Source organism: Pleurodeles waltl, chromosome 7 (genome assembly GCF_031143425.1).
Source record: "Pleurodeles waltl isolate 20211129_DDA chromosome 7, aPleWal1.hap1.20221129, whole genome shotgun sequence".
NCBI classification, from domain to species: domain Eukaryota; kingdom Metazoa; phylum Chordata; class Amphibia; order Caudata; family Salamandridae; genus Pleurodeles; species Pleurodeles waltl.
In genome coordinates this window covers 1048684418-1048702388 of record NC_090446.1, presented here as the reverse complement: position 1 = coordinate 1048702388, position 17971 = coordinate 1048684418, and the positions used below count along the sequence as shown (strand labels likewise).

General features: G+C 47.5%; 1 protein-coding gene across 6 annotated transcripts in view; it reads right to left on the bottom strand.

Moving 5' to 3' along the window:
• Positions 1–17971, bottom strand: part of BPTF (bromodomain PHD finger transcription factor) — a 1198927-nt gene that overhangs the window by 873178 nt on the left and 307778 nt on the right. The window lies entirely within an intron of this gene.

Here is a 17971-nt window from a genome sequence, read left to right as displayed (position 1 = left end):
GAGCCTCGCATGTTTTCTGTACTTGGTCGCTGCGCTCGAGGAGGGCTAACCACTGCAAAAAAGGCATGACGTATGCGTGCCTTCCACTAATCAAAAGAAGCGGATTCTAACGGGCAAGCCAACTTGCCAATGAAAGACACTGACGAGACGTCGACGGGGCTCCGAGCCCTTTTCTAATACCTAAAGCGTCTTGCTAGCCATACGCATGCGCGAGCGCATCCGACGCAGGCTCGACCCTAAAAAGTGGAATGTGAAAGGCAGTCCCCCACCCAAGGAAGTGGAATCGGTAGAAATGAGCTGGTGGAACTAGGAACCCCAAAAGGTGAGTACCAGAGTGACCCCCGTGACCAGGAGAGAAGAAGTAAGTACGTTGTTTTCCCCAAAACCAACAGGAGGACTGTGGAAAAGGATTATGCAAGATTCAAATAAGACTAGAAGAACCCAAAGGTGGATCCTGACAGAAGAGGACTGCAAAGGAAGGGGACCAAGTCCAGTTTGTGTTGGAGTGTCCGGTTGTGGCAGGAGCCACTACTCACCCCTCTGTGGATGCAGGACCAGGGCGACAGTGGACGAAGAGGGTCAGCAGTGCAGCACAGGAGATGAAGAGAAGTCCCAGGAGTGATGCAAGTGATGTCCCACATCGGCGGTCAAGATGCAGTTGGTTAGTGGTGCTGGAAAACCACCAACAAGCCTTGGCAAATGCAAGAGACGGAGAAAAAGATTTGCAAGGCTGAAGAGGACCAGCATGGTCCAGGGGACTCGACCCAAGGAGGGGAGTCCGGGGTGGCACTCCGCAGCTGGGAGTGTCACAAGAATAGGAGACAGCCCCCACAGGCAGCAGGCACAGGAGTCAGTGAGGCCCATTCAGCACACCTGAACAAGAGTCCCACGGTGCTGGAGCAGCAGGCAGGAGACTGTGCTTTGCAGGAAGGAGTGCTGGAGGCTGGGGCTACACGTAGCCTGAAGATCCCTTGGAAGAGGAGCAAACAAACCATGGTAGCTGCAAGAGTCGCGGTGCACAGGGGTACTGTCCTGCAAGGACAGGCAAGGGCTTATCGTCTCCCAAGTTGGACAGCTGGTAGAGAGGACCAAGGGGACCACTCCAGACCACCTCTGTAATGCAAGATCTACGCAGTTCCAGAGTGGAGCAGATCCATGCAGCCGGTCATTATTGCAGTTGGTGCCTGTAGATGCAAGGGAGTGACTCCTTCACTTCAAGGGATATTCCTTCTTACTTCTTGAGCAGACTGAAGACTCCCTGCTCTCGGAGGATGCACAGCCGTGGAAAATGTTGCAGTTGCTGGAAAAAGCCAGAGAAAAAATATTGCAGTGGAGTTGTCGCTGCAGTTGCAGACTGTCGGTTCCTGGATGGTCCAGTTGCAGTCCCAGTGGCCAACAAAGGCAAAGGTTGCAGAGGAGTCCTGCTGGAATCCTGCACATTGAATTAAATCTGAGGACGACCATTCTCCCTGACCCCCCCCCCACCCCAAGTAGGCCAGAAAGGAGAATTTGTCACCTAGCAGGGTGACCACCTATCAGGAGGGGGCTGTGATGCCACCTAACTGACCTGGTCACTCAGTTGCTCCCAGGAAGGAACCTCTGCCCACCTTGAATTCAAGATGGCAGAATCAAGTGGCCACCTGGAGGAGCTCTGGGCACCACCCCTGTGGTGGCGATGAACAAGGTAGTGGTCACTCCCCTTTCCTTTGTCCAGTTTCTCGCCAGAGCAAGGATCAGGGGACAATGGACAGGTGTAAACTGGTTTAAGCAAGGAGGGCATCAAATGTACCCTTCAAAGTATACCAGTGGCTTAGGGAGGTTACCCCTACTAAGCTATGTGTAGGAAGTTGGCTCTGTATATACTATCTCAAAGTAAGAGATAGTGCGCACAGAGTCCGAGGATTACCCTTAGAGGTAAGATAGTGGCAAAATTAGATAATTCTAATGCTCTATTTTGTGGTAGTGTGGTCGAGCAGTAGGCTTATCAGAGGGTAGTGTTAAGCATTTGTTGTACACACACGGCCAATAAGTGAGGAACACACAGTCAAAGACTTACTCCAGGCCAATAGTTTTTATAAATAAAAAAATATATTTTCTTCATTTATTTTTAGAACCACAAGTTTAAGATTTGAAGTAAATACATAAAATGTAAGGTACTCCACACATGTAAGCAAGGAACTTTGAATTAGAGCAAAATGAAAATGTCACTTACCCAGTGTACATCTGTTCGTGGCATCAGTCGCTGGAGATTCACATGTTCTGCATAGCTCGCCATCTGGTGTTGGGTCGGAGTGTTACAAGTTGTTTTTCTTCGAAGAAGTCTTTCGAGTCACGGGACCGAGTGACTCCTCCTTCTGTCTCCATTGCGCATGGGCGTCGACTCCATCTTCGATTGTTTTCCCCGCAGAGGGTGAGGTAGGAGTTGTGTTGTAGTAATAGTGCCCATGCAATGGAGTGACTAAGTATGTACCTATTTAAGGTTAAAACAATATATATACAAATGTACAAAGTTGAAGCTAACTTCCGAACTGCTACAGGCTCCCGGGGAGGCAGGTGGGCACATGTGAATCTCCAGCGACTGATGCCACGAACAGATGTACACTGGTCAAGTGACATTTTCAGTTCGATGGCATCTGTCGCTGTAGATACACATGTTCTGCATAGACTAGTAAGCAGTTATCTCCCCAAAAGCGGTGGATCAGCCTGTAGGAATGGAAGTGGTTTGAAATAATGTTCTTAACACGGCTTGACCTACTGTGGCTTGCTGTGCGGATAGCACGTCTACACAGTAGTGCTTGGTGAACGTGTGTGGCGTAGACCATGTGGCTGCCTTACATATTTCTTGCATTGGGATGTTTCCTAGAAAGGCCATGGTAGCACCTTTTTTTCTGGTTGAGTGTGCCCTTGGTGTAATGGGCAGTTGTCGTTTTGCTTTAAGGTAGCAGATTTGGATGCATTTAACTATCCATCTGGCTATACCTTGTTTTGATATTGGGTTTCCTGCATGAGGTTTTTGGAATGCAATAAATAGTTGTTTAGTCTTTCTGATGTTTTTCGTTCTGTCAATGTAGTACATTAATGCTCTTTTGACATCTAATGTATGTAGTGCCCTCTCAGCTACGGAATCTGGCTGTGGGAAGAACACTGGTAGTTCCACTGTTTGATTTAGGTGGAACGGTGAAATAACCTTTGGTAAAAATGTAGGATTAGTCCTTAGGACGACTTTATTTTTGTGTAGTTGTATAAAAGGTTCTTGTATTGTAAACGCCTGAATTTCGCTTACTCTTCTTAGAGATGTAATGGCGATGAGAAATGCAACCTTCCAGGTTAGGAACTGTATTTCGCAAGAGTGCATGGGTTCAAAAGGTGGACCCATGAGTCTTGTTAAGACAACATTTAAGTTCCATGCAGGAACAGGTGGTGTTCTTGGTGGTATAATTCTTTTAAGCCCTTCCATGAATGCTTTAATGACTGGTATCCTATATAGGGAAGTTGAATAGGTAGTCTGCAGGTATGCAGATATTGCTGCAAGGTGTATTTTAATGGAAGAGAAGGCTAGGTTAGATTTTTGTAAGTGAAGCAAGTAACCCACTACATCCTTTGGAGTTGCGTGTAAAGGTTGGATCGGATTATGATGGCAGTAGCAAACAAACCTCTTCCATTTACTTGCATAGCAGTGCCTAGTGGACGGCCTTCTGGCTTGCTTTATGACTTCCATACATTGTTGGGTAAGTTGTAAGTGTCCGAATTCTAGGATTTCAGGAGCCAGATTGCTAGATTCAGCGATGCTGGATCTGGATGTCTGATCTGTTGGTTGTGTTGTGTTAACAGATCCGGCCTGTTGGGCAATTTGATGTGGGGTACTACTGATAGGTCTAGCAGTGTTGTGTACCAGGGTTGCCGTGCCCAAGTTGGTGCTATTAATATGAGTTTGAGTTTGTTTTGACTCAATTTGTTTACCAGATAAGGAAGGAGAGGGAGAGGAGGAAAAGCGTAGGCAAATATCCCTGACCAGTTCATCCATAGGGCATTGCCTTGGGACTGCCTGTGTGGGTATCTGGATGCGAAGTTTTGGCATTTTGCGTTCTCTTTTGTTGCAAACAAGTCTATTTGAGGTGTTCCCCAGAGTCTGAAGTAAGTGTTTAGAATTTGGGGGTGAATTTCCCATTCGTGGACCTGTTGGTGATCTCGAGAGAGATTGTCTGCAAGTTGATTCTGGATCCCTGGAATAAACTGTGCTATTAGGCGAATGTGGTTGTGAATTGCCCATCGCCATATCTTTTGTGCCAGCAGGCTCAACTGCGTTGAGTGTGTCCCCCCTTGTTTGTTTAGATAATACATTGTTGTCATGTTGTCTGTTTTGACAAGAATGTATTTGTGAGTTATAATTGGTTGGAAAGCCCTTAATGCTTGAAAAACTGCTAGCATTTCTAGGTGATTTATATGCAGTTTTGTTTGATGTACGTTCCATTGTCCTTGTATGCTGTGTTGATCGAGGTGTGCTCCCCACCCTGTCATGGAAGCATCTGTTGTTATTACGTATTGTGGCACTGGGTCTTGGAAAGGCCGCCCTTTGTTTAAATTTATACTGTTCCACCATAGAAGCGAGAGGTAAGTTTGGCGGTCTATCAACACCAGATCTAGAAGGTGACCCTGTGCTTGTGACCATTGTGATGCTAGGCACTGTTGTAAGGGCCTCATGTGCAGTTTTGCGTTCGGGACAATGGCTATGCATGAGGACATCATGCCTAGGAGTTGTAATATCATCTTTGCTTGTATTGTTTGTGTTGGATACATGCGTTGTATGATCTTGTTGAAATTTTGAATTCTTTGTGGACTTGGAGTGGCTACTCCTTTTGTTGTGTCTATTATGGCTCCCAGGTATTGTTGTACTTTGCACGGCAAAATGTTGGATTTTGCAAAGTTGACGGTGAAACCTAGTTTGTAGAGGGTTTGTATGATTTGATTTGTGTGGTGTAAGCACTTTGTTAGTGAACTGGTTTTGATTAGCCAGTCGTCTAGATACGGGAATACATGTATTTGCTGCCTTCTGATGTGTGCAGCCACTACTGCTAGACATTTTGTAAAGACTCTTGGTGCGGTTGTTAAACCAAAAGGCAATACTTTGAATTGGTAATGTATTCCTTTGAATACGAACCGTAGGTATTTTCTGTGCGATTGATGTATTGGTATATGGAAATACGCGTCTTTGAGGTCTAAGGTTGTCCTGTAGTCCTGTAATTTTAGCAATGGTAACACTTCTTGTAGCGTGACCATGTGAAAGTGGTCTGATTTGATGTAGGTGTTTAGTATTCTGAGGTCTAGGATTGGTCTCAGTGTTTTGTCCTTTTTTGGTTTTAAGAAGTACAGTGAATAGACTCCTGTGTTTGTTTGTGTGTTTGGTACTAATTCGATTGCATTCTTTTGCAATAGTGCTTGAACTTCTATTTCCAGAAGTTCGGAATGTTGTTTTGATAAATTCTGTGCTTTTGGTGGTATGTTTGGAGGGAATTTTAGGAATTCTATGCAATAACCATGTTGGATAATTGCTAAGACCCAAGTGTCTGTAGTTATTTCCTCCCATGCTTTGTAATAATGACCTATTCTTCCCCCCACTGGTGTTGTGTGGAGGGGGTGAGTGACATCTGAGTCACTGCTTGGTTGTAGGGGTTTTGGGGCTTTGAAATTTTCCTCTATTCCTAGGGAATTGCCCTCCTCTGTATTGGCCCCGAAAGCCTCCCCTGTACTGTCCCTGGTAGCTGGACGGTGTTGCCTGCGAGGTGCTGGCTTGTGTGGCCTGACCCCGAAACCCCCCTCTAAAGGGTGTCTTGCGGAAGGTGCTGTAGGTTCCTCTGCTCTGCGGGGAGTAGTGCGCGCCCATGGCTTTGGCAGTGTCAGTGTCTTTTTTTAGTTTTTCGATTGACGTGTCCACTTCTGGTCCGAACAGTTGTTTTTCGTTGAATGGCATATTGAGCACTGCCTGCTGTATCTCTGGTTTGAACCCAGACGTTCTTAGCCATGCGTGCCTTCTAATGGTCACAGATGTATTAATTGTTCTTGCAGCTGTGTCTGCTGCGTCCATAGAGGATCGTATCTGGTTATTTGATATGTTCTGTCCTTCCTCAACCACCTGCTTTGCCCTCTTTTGTAGTTCCTTGGGTAGATGCTCGATGAGGTGTTGCACCTCATCGCAATGGGCTCTGTCATAGCGCGCAAGTAGTGCTTGAGAGTTAGCGATGCGCCACTGGTTTGCAGCTTGTACTGCGACTCTTTTCCCAGCTGCATCGAACTTGCAGCTCTATTTATCTGGGGGTGGTGCATCCTCAGATGTGTGGGAGTTGGCTCTTTTCCGAGCTGCTCCTACTACGACGGAATCTGGTGGCAGCTGTGTGGTGATGAAAACAGGGTCTGTAGAAGGTGCCTTATATTTCTTTTCCACCCTTGGCGTTATTGCCCTACTTTTGACCGGATCCTTGAAGATTTCCTTTGCGTGCCGAAGCATACCTGGCAGCATAGGCAGGCTTTGGTAGGAGCTGTGGGTGGAGGAGAGGGTGTTGAATAAAAAGTCATCCTCGACTTGTTCTGAGTGGAGGTTTACGTTGTGGAATTGTGCTGCTCTAGCCACCACTTGAGAATATGCTGTGCTGTCTTCTGGTGGAGAGGGCTTTGTTGGATATGCCTCCGGACTGTTGTCCGACACTGGGGCGTCATATAAGTCCCAAGCGTCTTGATCTTGGTCACCTTGGCTCATGGTGGTGTGAGCCGGGGAATGTGATGGAGTTTGTGCTGGTGAGACGTTAATTACAGATGGAGGAGAGGGTGGCGGAGTCACCTTTTTCACCATTTTTGTTTGTGGCGCCTGGTCTGTTTGAAACTCCAGTCTCCTTTTTCTCCTAATAGGGGGAAGGGTGCTTATTTTTCCTGTTCCCTGCTGTATGAAAATACGTTTTTGCGTATGGTCCACTTTGGTGGATTGCAGCTCTTCCTCAAACCTATGCTTTTGCATCTGAGAGGACAGTGATTGCTCCTCTGTATAAGAGCCTGGACCTGGGTCGGTTACGGGTTGTTTCGGCACCGAAACCCTGCCTGTATCTTTTTTCGGCTCCGAGGTGGCTTTTTTCTTTTTTGGAGTCGAAACCTCTCGGCGTCGATCTTCGTCGGTGCCGCTGTCTCGGCGTCGAGCCGTTTCTACACCGCTATCTCTGTGTCGTTGCTTTTCTCCAGCACTTTCTCGATCCCGAGAAGGCTGCGTGCCGGTGTCTCGACCGGAGTCGGACGATCTCGGCACTGTTTGGGCCTTTTTCGGTGCCGATGGTCGGTCACCGAACTTATGGGTGGAGCCATGGCCTGGTGGCAGTGGCGTCCCCTGGGCCTTGTCACTTTTCTTATGTGTTGTTTTCGACGTCTTACTCACGGTTCTTTGATCGTCGAATTCCTCGGAGTCCGATTCGTGGATCGAAAAGGTTTCTTCTTCCTCTCGTTCCTCGAACTCTCGGTGCGCTGTCGGCGTGGACGCCATCTGAAGTCTCCTGGCTCGACGGTCACGGAGTGTCTTTCGGGACCGGAACACGTGACAGGCCTCGCAAGTCTCCTCACTGTGCTCAGGTGACAGGCACAGGTTACAGACCAAATGTTGGTCTGTATACGGGTATTTGTTGTGGCATTTGGGACAAAAATGGAACGGGGTCCGTTCCATCGGCGTTGTTCGACACGCGGTCGGGCCTACCAGGCCCCGACGGGGGATCGAAAACTACCCCGAAGGGCACCGGAGCGCGTCGATGTTCGATGCGGTGTTGAATCTAACTACGCCGATCCCGAACGCAACAATACCGACGAAAATCTTCCGATATTTACTAACTTTCCGTTCCGAAACTCGGAGCGACAGGAACACGTCCGAACCCGATGGCGGAAAGAAAACAATCGAAGATGGAGTCGACGCCCATGCGCAATGGAGACAGAAGGAGGAGTCACTCGGTCCCGTGACTCGAAAGACTTCTTCGAAGAAAAACAACTTGTAACACTCCGACCCAACACCAGATGGCGAGCTATGCAGAACATGTGTATCTACAGCGACAGATGCCATCGAACACATATACAGTTTTTGTTAAAATGGCAATAAGCTATTTTAAAAGTAGACACTTAGGGCAAAAATCAACAGTTCCTGGGGGAGGTAAGTATTGGTTAGATTGTGAGGTAAGTAAGACACTTACAAGTGTCAGTTCCTAGGTATAGGCAGCCCACCGTTGGGGGTTCAAGGCAACCTCAAAGTTACCACACCAGCAGCTCAGGGCCAGTCAGCTGCAGAGGTCAAAGAGGTGCCCAAAATACATAGGCGCCTATGGAGAACAGGAGTGCTCCGGATCCAGTCTGCCAGCAGGTACACAAAACACACCCTCAGCGGCACAGAAGCGGCCGGGTGCAGTGTGCAAAGCAGGCGTCTGGTTTTGTATAGGATTCAATGGAGGGGCCCGGGGGGTCACTCTAGCGGTGCAGGCAGGGCACAGAGGGGCTTCTCGGGCCAGCCACCACCTGGGCTAGGCAGAAGGTCGCCTGGGGGGTCAACTCGAGCACTGAAGTTTGGTTCCTTCTGGTCCTGGGGGCTGCGGGTGCAGTGCTTGGTCCAGGTGTTGGGCCCCCTGTTACAGGCAGACGCAGTCAGGGGGACCTTATGAATTTTCTCTGCAGGCGTCGCTGTGGGGGTCCAGGGGGTCATCTCAGGCCACTCACAGGGTTGCAGTCGCCGGGGAGTCCTCCCTGTAGTGTTGGTTCTTTGGATCTCGAGCCAGGGGCGTCGAGTGCAAGGTGGGAAGTCTCACGCTTCCGGCGGGAAGAGTGAGTTCTTCAAAAGTTGCTTCTTTGTTGCAAAGATGTTGCTGTTGTTGAGCAGAGCCGCTGCTCACGGGAGTTTTTTGGTCCTGGGATTTAGGGCAGTCCTCTGAGGCTTAAGAGGTCGCTTGTCCCTGTTTTAATGAGTCGCTGGTTGCAGGCTTTCGAGTCAGGAGACAGGCCGGTAGGGCTGGGGCCAAAGCAGTTGTCATCTTCCGTTGTCTCTGCAGGGCTTGTAGTTCAGCAGTCCTTGTTTCAGGTTGTAAGAATCTGATTTCCTGGGTTCTGGGGTGCCCCTAAATACTAAATTTAGGGGTGTGTTTAGGTCTGGGAGGGCAGTAGTCAATGGCTACTGTCCTGGAGGGTGGCTACACCCTCTTTGTGCCTCCTCCCTGCAGGGAGGGGGGCACATCCCTAATCCTATTGGGGGAATCCTCACAAAACTAAGATGGAGGATTTCTCAAGGCAGGGGTCACCTCAGCTCAGGGCACCTTAGGGGCTGTCCTGACTGGTAGGTGGCTCCTCCTTGTTTTTCTAATTATCTCCTCCAGCCTTGCCGCCAAAAGTAGGGGCAGAGGCCGGAGGGGCGGGCATCTCCACCAGCTGGGATGCCCTGTGGCGCTGTAATAAAAGGTGTGATCCTTTGAGGCTCACCGCCGGGTGTTACAGTTCCTGCAGGGGGAGGTGAGAAGCACCTCCACCCAGTGCAGGCTTTGTTCCTGGCCACAGAGTGACAAAGGCACTCTCCCCATGTGGCCAGCAACTTATCTGGTTGTGGCAGGCTGGCGGAACTTGTCAGCCCCACACTAGAATTCGGATTGGTAATAAGGGGGCATCTCTAAGATGCCCTCTTGGTGCATTTTACAATAAATTCCACACTGGCATCAGTGCGCATTTATTGTGCTGAGAAGTTTGATACCAACTTTCCCAGATTTCAGTGTAGCGATTATGGAACTGTGGCGTTCGTGTTTGACAAACTCCCAGACCATATACTCTTATGGCTACCTGCACTTACAATGGCTAAGGTTTTGCTTAGACACTGTAGGGGCATAGTGCTCATGCACATATGCCCTCACCTGTGGTATAGTGCACCCTGCCTTAGAGCTGTAAGGCCTGCTAGAGGGGTGACTTACCTATGCCACAGGCAGTGTGAGGTTGTCATGGCACTCTGAGGGGAGTGCCATGTCGACTTAGTCTTTTTCTCCCCACCAGCACACACAAGCTGTGAGGCAGTGTGCATGTGCAGAGTGAGTGGTCCCCAGGGTGGCATAAGACATGCTGCATCCCTTAGAGACCTTCCTTGGCATCATTCCTCCAGTAATCCTGGTCACCTCAGGAAGTCTCAAAGCACTAGGATGCCCTTTAGGCAATCGTGCTTTAGAAATAAGAATATTAAGAATCAGAATCATAATATTAATAGTAATATGGTCAATAGAAATTGGTGCCGCAATTAGAGCAAAACTTCCAATGGTTGTTTTTTCATGGCATATCCACAAGGGGTAATTGTTATACAAACAGAACCAGGGGGACCTCAGTGAAAGAATTATGCCAGAATACCTACAACTATATTAGTTGCTATATGCACCTCCCAGGACCAGATTGGCTTACTATTACATCAGGCATTTCCCTGACAAGCTAGTGCCTTTGGAGGCCGGTTTTCTGTGTTATTTTCCCCAGTTCCCTGAGAGAAAATGCAGCAGCCACAGGAGGCTTTAAGAGAGAGAGAGGGGGGGGGAAAGAAATTTAGAGATAAGAAAGATAACAGAGAAGGAAAGATAATGACTGTGATGGAATAAGCAAGATAGAACAAAGAGGAAGGGAGCAGAGCTGTTTTTTGGCTCACCAGGCCAGCCAAGGCAGCTCAGGTGTGGCATTATTTGTTGTTGAGTTCTTTTCCAAATCTAGCACTATGGAACAGGTCCAGGCTTGGTTGTATCTGTATCTTGGTGCATTGTGGGTTTCAAGGAGTAATTTGTGCACGCTTGAAACCAAAATCAACTTCCAAGAACAATAATGAAAATGTCACTTACCCAGTGTACATCTGTTCGTGCTATCAGTCGCAGTAGATTCGCATGTTTTGCAATAGCTCGCCATCTGGTGTTGGGCCGGAGTGTTACAAGTTGTTTTTCTTCGAAGAAGTCTTTCGAGTCACGGGACCGAGTGACTCCTCCTTTTGTCTCCATTGCGCATGGGCGTCGACTCCATCTTCGATTGTTTTTCCCCGCAGAGGGTGAGGTAGGAGTTGAATTGTAGTAATAGTGCCCATGCAACGGAGTGACTAAGTATGCACCTATTTAAGGTTGAGATGATACATATATAAATAGTTGAAGGTAACTTCCAAACTGCTACAGGCTCCCGGGGAGGCGGGTGGGCACATGCAAATCTACTGCGACTGATGCCACGAACAGATGTACACTGGGTAAGTGACATTTTCAGTTCGATGGCATCTGTCGCTGTAGATACGCATGTTTTGCATAGACTAGTAAGCAGTTATCTCCCCAAAAGCGGTGGATCAGCCTGTAGGAGTGGAAGTAGTCTGAAATAATGTTCTTAATACGGCTTGACCTACTGTGGCTTGTTGTGCGGATAACACGTCTACACAGTAGTGCTTGGTGAATGTGTGAGGCGTAGACCATGTGGCTGCCTTACATATTTCTTGCATTGGGATGTTTCCTAGAAAGGCCATGGTAGCACCTTTCTTTCTGGTTGTGTGCCCTTGGTGTAATGGGCAGCTGTCGTTTAGCTTTAAGGTAGCAGATTTGGATGCATTTAACTATCCATCTGGCTATACCTTGTTTTGATATTGGGTTTCCTGCATGAGGTTTTTGAAATGCAATAAATAGTTGTTTAGTCTTTCTGGTGTTCTTTGTTCTGTCAATGTAATACATCAATGCTCTTTTGACATCTAATGTATGTAGTGCCCTTTCAGCTACGGTATCTGGCTGTGGAAAGAACACTGGAAGTTCCACTGTTTGATTTAGATGGAACGGTGAAATAACCTTTGGCAAAAATTTAGGATTGGTCCTTAGGACGACCTTATTCTTGTGTAGTTGTATAAAAGGTTCCTGTATTGTAAACGCCTGAATCTCGCTTACTCTTCTTAGGGAAGTAATGGCGATGAGAAATGCCACCTTCCAGGTTAGGACCTGTATTTCGCAGGAGTGCATGGGTTCAAAAGGTGGACCCATAAGTCTAGTTAGGACAACATTTAGGTTCCATGAAGGAACAGGTGGTGTTCTTGGTGGTATAATTCTCCTAAGGCCCTCCATGAATGCTTTAATGACTGGTATCTTATATAGGGAAGTTGAATAGGTAGTCTGCAGGTATGCAGATATTGCTGCAAGGTGTATTTTAATGGAAGAGAAAGCCAGGTTAGATTTTTGTAAGTGAAGCAAGTAACCCACTACATGTTCTGGAGTTGTGTGTAATGGTTGTATTTGATTAATATGGCAGTAGCAAACAAACCTCTTCCATTTACTTGCATAGCAGTGCCTGGTGGATGGCCTTCTGGCTTGTTTTATGACTTCCATACATTCTTGGGTAAGTTGTAAGTGCCCGAATTCTAGGATTTCAGGAGCCAGATTGCTAGATTCAGCGATGCTGGATCTGGGTGTGTGATCTTTTGGTTGTGTTGTGTCAACAGATCTGGCCTGTTGGGCAATTTGATGCAGGGTACTACTGATAGGTCTAGCAGCGTTGTGTACCAGGGTTGCCGTGCCCAAGTTGGTGCTATTAATATGAGTTTGAGTTTGTTTTGACTGAGTTTGTTTACCAGGTAAGGAAGGAGAGGGAGAGGAGGAAAAGCGTAAGCAAATATCCCTGACCAGTTCATCCATAGGGCATTGCCTTGGGACTGTTTGTGTGGGTATCTGGATGCGAAGTGTTGGCATTTTGCGTTCTCCTTTGTCGCAAACAAGTCTATCTGAGGTGTTCCCCAGAGTTTGAAATAAGTGTTCAGAATTTGGGGGTGAATTTCCCATTCGTGGACCTGTTGGTGATCTCGAGAGAGATTGTCTGCGAGTTGATTTTGGATCCCTGGTATAAATTGTGCTATTAGGCGAATTTGGTTGTGAATTGCCCAACGCCAAATCTTTTGTGCTAGCAGGCTTAACTGCGCGGAGTGCGTCCCCCCTTGCTTGTTTAGATAATACATTGTTGTCATGTTGTCTGTTTTGACAAGAATGTATTTGTGAACTATTATTGGTTGGAAAGCTTTTAGTGCTTGAAAAACTGCTAGAAGTTCTAGGTGATTTATATGCAGTTTTGTTTGATGTACGTTCCATTGTCCTTGTATGCTGTGTTGATCGAGGTGTGCTCCCCACCCTGTCATGGAAGCATCTGTTGTTATTACGTATTGTGGCACTGGGTCTTGGAAAGGCCGCCCTTTGTTTAAATTTATGTTGTTCCACCACAGAAGCGAGAGGTAAGTTTGGCGGTCTATTAACACCAGATCTAGAAGGTGACCCTGTGCTTGTGACCATTGTGATGCTAGGCACTGTTGTAAAGGCCTCATGTGCAGTCTTGCGTTTGGGACAATGGCTATGCATGAAGACATCATGCCTAGGAGTTGTAGTACCATCTTTGCTTGTATCCTTTGTGTTGGATACATGCGTTGTATGATGGTGCTGAAATTTTGAATTCTTTGTGGACTTGGAGTGGCTACTCCTTTTGATGCGTCTATTATGGCTCCTAGGTATTGTTGTACCTTGCGATGCAGAATTTTGGATTTTGTGAAATTGACGGTGAACCCTAGTTTGAAGAGGGTTTGTATGATATGATTTGTGTGATTTGAGCACTCTATTAACGAATGGGCCTTGATTAGCCAGTCGTCTAGATATGGGAACACATGTATTTGCTGCCTTCTTATGTGTGCAGCGACCACCGCTAGACATTTGGTAAAGACTCTTGGTGCGGTTGTTAATCCGAAAGGCAGTACCTTGAATTGGTAATGTATTCCCTTGAATACAAACCTTAGGTATTTCCTGTGCGATGGGTGTATTGGTATATGGAAATAAGCATCCTTGAGGTCTACAGTTGCCATGTAGTCGTGTAGTTTTAGCAATGGCAATACTTCTTGTAGTGTGACCATGTGAAAGTGGTCTGATTTGATGAAAGTGTTCACTACTCTGAGGTCTAGGATTGGTCTCAGCGTTTTGTCCTTTGGTATCAGAAAGTACAGTGAGTAAACTCCTGTGTTTATTTGTGTGTTTGGCACTAATTCGATTGCATTCTTTTGCAATAGTGCCTGCACTTCTATCTCCAGGAGATTGGAATGGTGTGTTGTCAAATTTTGTGCTTTTGGTGGTATGTTTGGAGGGAATTGTAGAAATTCTATGCAATAACCATGTTGGATAATTGCTAGAACCCAAGTGTCTGTAGTGATTTCCTCCCATGCTTTGTAATAATGACTTATTCTTCCCCCCACTGGTGTTGTGTGGAGGGGGTGAGTGACATGTGAGTCACTGTTTAGTAGTAGGGGTTTTGGGGCTCTGAAATCTTCCTCTATTCCTAGGGAATTGCCCTCCTCTATATTGTCCCCGAAAACCTCCTCTATACTGTCCCTGGTAACTGGACGGTGTTGCTTGTGAGGTGCTGGCTTGTGTGCTCAGACCCCGAAACCCCCCTCGAAAGGGTGTTTTACGGAATGTGCTGTAATTGCCTCTGCTCTGCGGGGAGTAGAGTGCGCCCATGGCTTTGGCAGTGTCCGTATCTTTTTTGAGTTTCTCAATCGCTGTGTCCACTTCTGGACCGAACAGTTATTTTTCGTTAAAAGGCATATTGAGAACTGCTTGTTGAATCTCTGGTTTAAATCCAGACGTTCGGAGCCATGCATGCCTTCTGATAGTTACAGATGTATTAATTGTCCGTGCAGCTGTATCTGCAGCGTCCATGGAGGAGCGGATCTGGTTGTTGGAAATGGTCTGTCCCTCCTAAACCACTTGTTTTGCCCTATTTTGTAAGTCCTTGGGCAGATGTTCAATGAGATGTTGCATCTCGTCCCAGTGGGCTCTGTCATAGCGCGCAAGTAGTGCCTGGGAGTTGGCGATGCGCCACTGGTTTGCAGCTTGTGCTGCGACTCTCTTACCAGCTGCATCGAACTTGCGGCTTTCTTTATCTGGGGGTGGTGCATCTCCAGATGTGTGGGAGTTGGCCCTTTTCCTAGCTGCTCCTACAACGACAGAGTCTGGTGGCAGCTGAGTAGTGATGAAAGCCGGGTCTGTAGGAGGCGCCTTATACTTTTTTTCCACTCTTGGTGTGATAGCCCTACTTTTGACCGGCTCCTTAAAGATGTCTTTTGCGTGCCGGAGCATACCAGGGAGCATAGGCAGGCTTTGGTATGAGCTGTGGGTGGAGGAGAGTGTGTTGAATAAAAAATCATCCTCGACCTGTTCTGAGTGGAGGCTTACGTTGTGAAATTGTGCTGCTCTAGCCACCACTTGAGAATACGCGGTGCTGTCCTCTGTTGGAGATGGCTTCGTAGGGTATGCCTCCGGACTGTTATCTGACACTGGGGCGTCGTATAGGTCCCATGAGTCTTGATCTTGGTCACCCTGGCTTATGGTGGTGTGAGCTGGGGAGTGTGATGGAGTTTGTGCTGGCGAGACGTTAATCACGGGCGGAGGAGAGGGTGGTGGGGTAACTCTTTTCACCACTTTTGGTTGTGGTGTCTGTTCAGTTTGGAACTCCAACCTTCTCTTTCTTCTAATGGGGGGAAGGGTGCTTATTTTTCCTGTCCCCTGCTGTATGAAAATACGCTTTTGCGTATGGTCTACATCAGTTGATTGTAGCTCTTCCTCAAACCTATGCTTTTGCATTTGGGAGGTTAGCGAGTGCTCTTCTGTATAAGAGCCTGAAGCTGGGTCGCTTGCAGTTTGTTTCGGCACCGAAACCCTGTCTGCGTGTTTTTTCAGCTCCGAGGTGACTTTTTTTTTTTTTTCGGGGCCGAAACCTCTCGGCGTCGATCTTCTTCGGTGCCGCTGTCTCGGCGTCGAGCCGTGTCCACACCGGCATCTCGGTGTCGAGGCTTGTCTCCAGCACTTTCTCGGTCCCGAGAAGGCTGCGTGCCGGTGTCTCGACCGGAGTCGGACGATCTCGGCACTGTTTGGGCCTTTTTCGGTGCCGACGGTCGGTCACCGAATTTATGGGTGGAGCCATGGCCTGATGGCAGTGGCGTCCCCTGGGCCTTGTAAATCTTCCTCTGTGTGGTTTTCGACGTCTTACTCACGGTTTGTGTCTCGTCGAATCCTTCGGAGTCCGATTCTTGGATCGAGAAGGTACCTTCCTCTTCTTGTTCCTCGAACTCTCGGTGGGCTGTCGGCGCGGACGCCATCTGAAGTCTTCTGGCTCGACGGTCTCGGAGTGTTTTTCGGGACCGGAACGCACGACAGGCCTCGCAGGTGTCTTCACTGTGCTCAGGTGACAGGCACAGGTTACAGACCAAGTGTTGGTCTGTATAGGGGTATTTATTGTGGCATTTGGGGCAGAAACGGAACGGGGTCCGTTCCATCGGCGTTCTTCAGCACGCGGTCGGGCCGACCAGGCCCCGACGGGGGATCGAAAAACTACCCCGAAGGGCACCGGAGCTCTTCGATCTTCGATGCGGTGTTGAATCTAACTACGCCGATCCCGAACGCAACAATACCGACGAAAATCTTCCGAAATTAGCTATCTTTCCGTTCCGAAACTCGGAGCGACAGGAACACGTCCGAACCCGATGGCGGAAAAAAAACAATCGAAGATGGAGTCGACGCCCATGCGCAATGGAGACAAAAGGAGGAGTCACTCGGTCCCGTGACTCGAAAGACTTCTTCGAAGAAAAACAACTTGTAACACTCCGGCCCAACACCAGATGGCGAGCTATTGCAAAACATGCGTATCTACAGCGACAGATGCCATCGAACCTAACATTATACTGAACCCCACACTAGATGGCACCAGAGTGCTGTGCAGGTGACCTACATTAACACATGCTGTTTTCTTGTACACCACTTTCTCCGAAGTGTTTTTCTTGTATCTAAATAAAGACATTTAAAACATTGAATGAAAATAATTTAATGCACAAAATAAACATTAGTATCTGAATTAGTGTCTTAGTTTCATACCAAATATCGTTTGCTGAAGTAAATCTTGACTGCTCAACTTACAAAAAGCTCATTATCTTCATTCCCGTGCACATTTTTTTTCCAAGACAGATACTTCATGTGCCTAATCCTGCAAAAAGGTTTTTCTCCATCGCATGCACAATGGCGAATCCCACATACTGGTCACAATCTCTGGTACACTCATGTACTTTGTGATAACCGGGATTTCTTCTTCAAGGATAAAACTTCCAATATAATGAATCGTTTGGATCAGCCAGTATCTGATAACATCTCTGTTACTACCGCACTAGGTTAAATAGATACACCAGCCCACTCATATCATCAGGGTGAGCCCGCCACTGCTTATGGATTTTTGGACCGTTTGATCCTTACAGTTTTACTAGGATCGTTAGCTCTATTTATTCTGGACTGCCGCTTGATCCCTTTCCCTCACAATAAGGTAATCAACTGCAGCCTCTTTAAAGGAGCCATTACTATCAAACTGCAACCGTTCCCCATCCTCTGGTACTGTTCCTTTAGATTGGAAGAAAGCTATGGTGGTTCACCAGTCTTATCACGTTAGAGGGTCCGTACTGAGCTGGTGTAGATCTTACTTCAAAAATACCTGTCAAGAGGTCCATGTACCACCATTCCATTCTGAATTCAGACACATTAGGCAAGTAGTTCCCTAGGGCTTGCTGTTGAGTCCCACCTTGGTTGACATCTATCTCTGAGAGCTGGGCCGGCTCGTAGAAAATCAGGGTGTCATCTTTATTTATTGGGCAGATGACACCAAGCCTTAGTCTCCATCGATCAATCCATTCCAGCTTCGATTCAAACGTTTCATACTTTCATGTGTAATTTTACTGCCTGGCTCACACAACAGCCTCGATTTAGGAGCAAGAATACAGAGGTTCCCTGCTGCTCCAGATGTAAAATTCAACAGTAAATCCTCTTTGACTTCTGGTTTTGGAGGGTTCTGTCCTCTGCCTTACTGAACGTGAGAAATGTAGGGTTTCAGTTTAATACAGAGCTCTCTGACCATGCCAGTTAATAATCTTGCT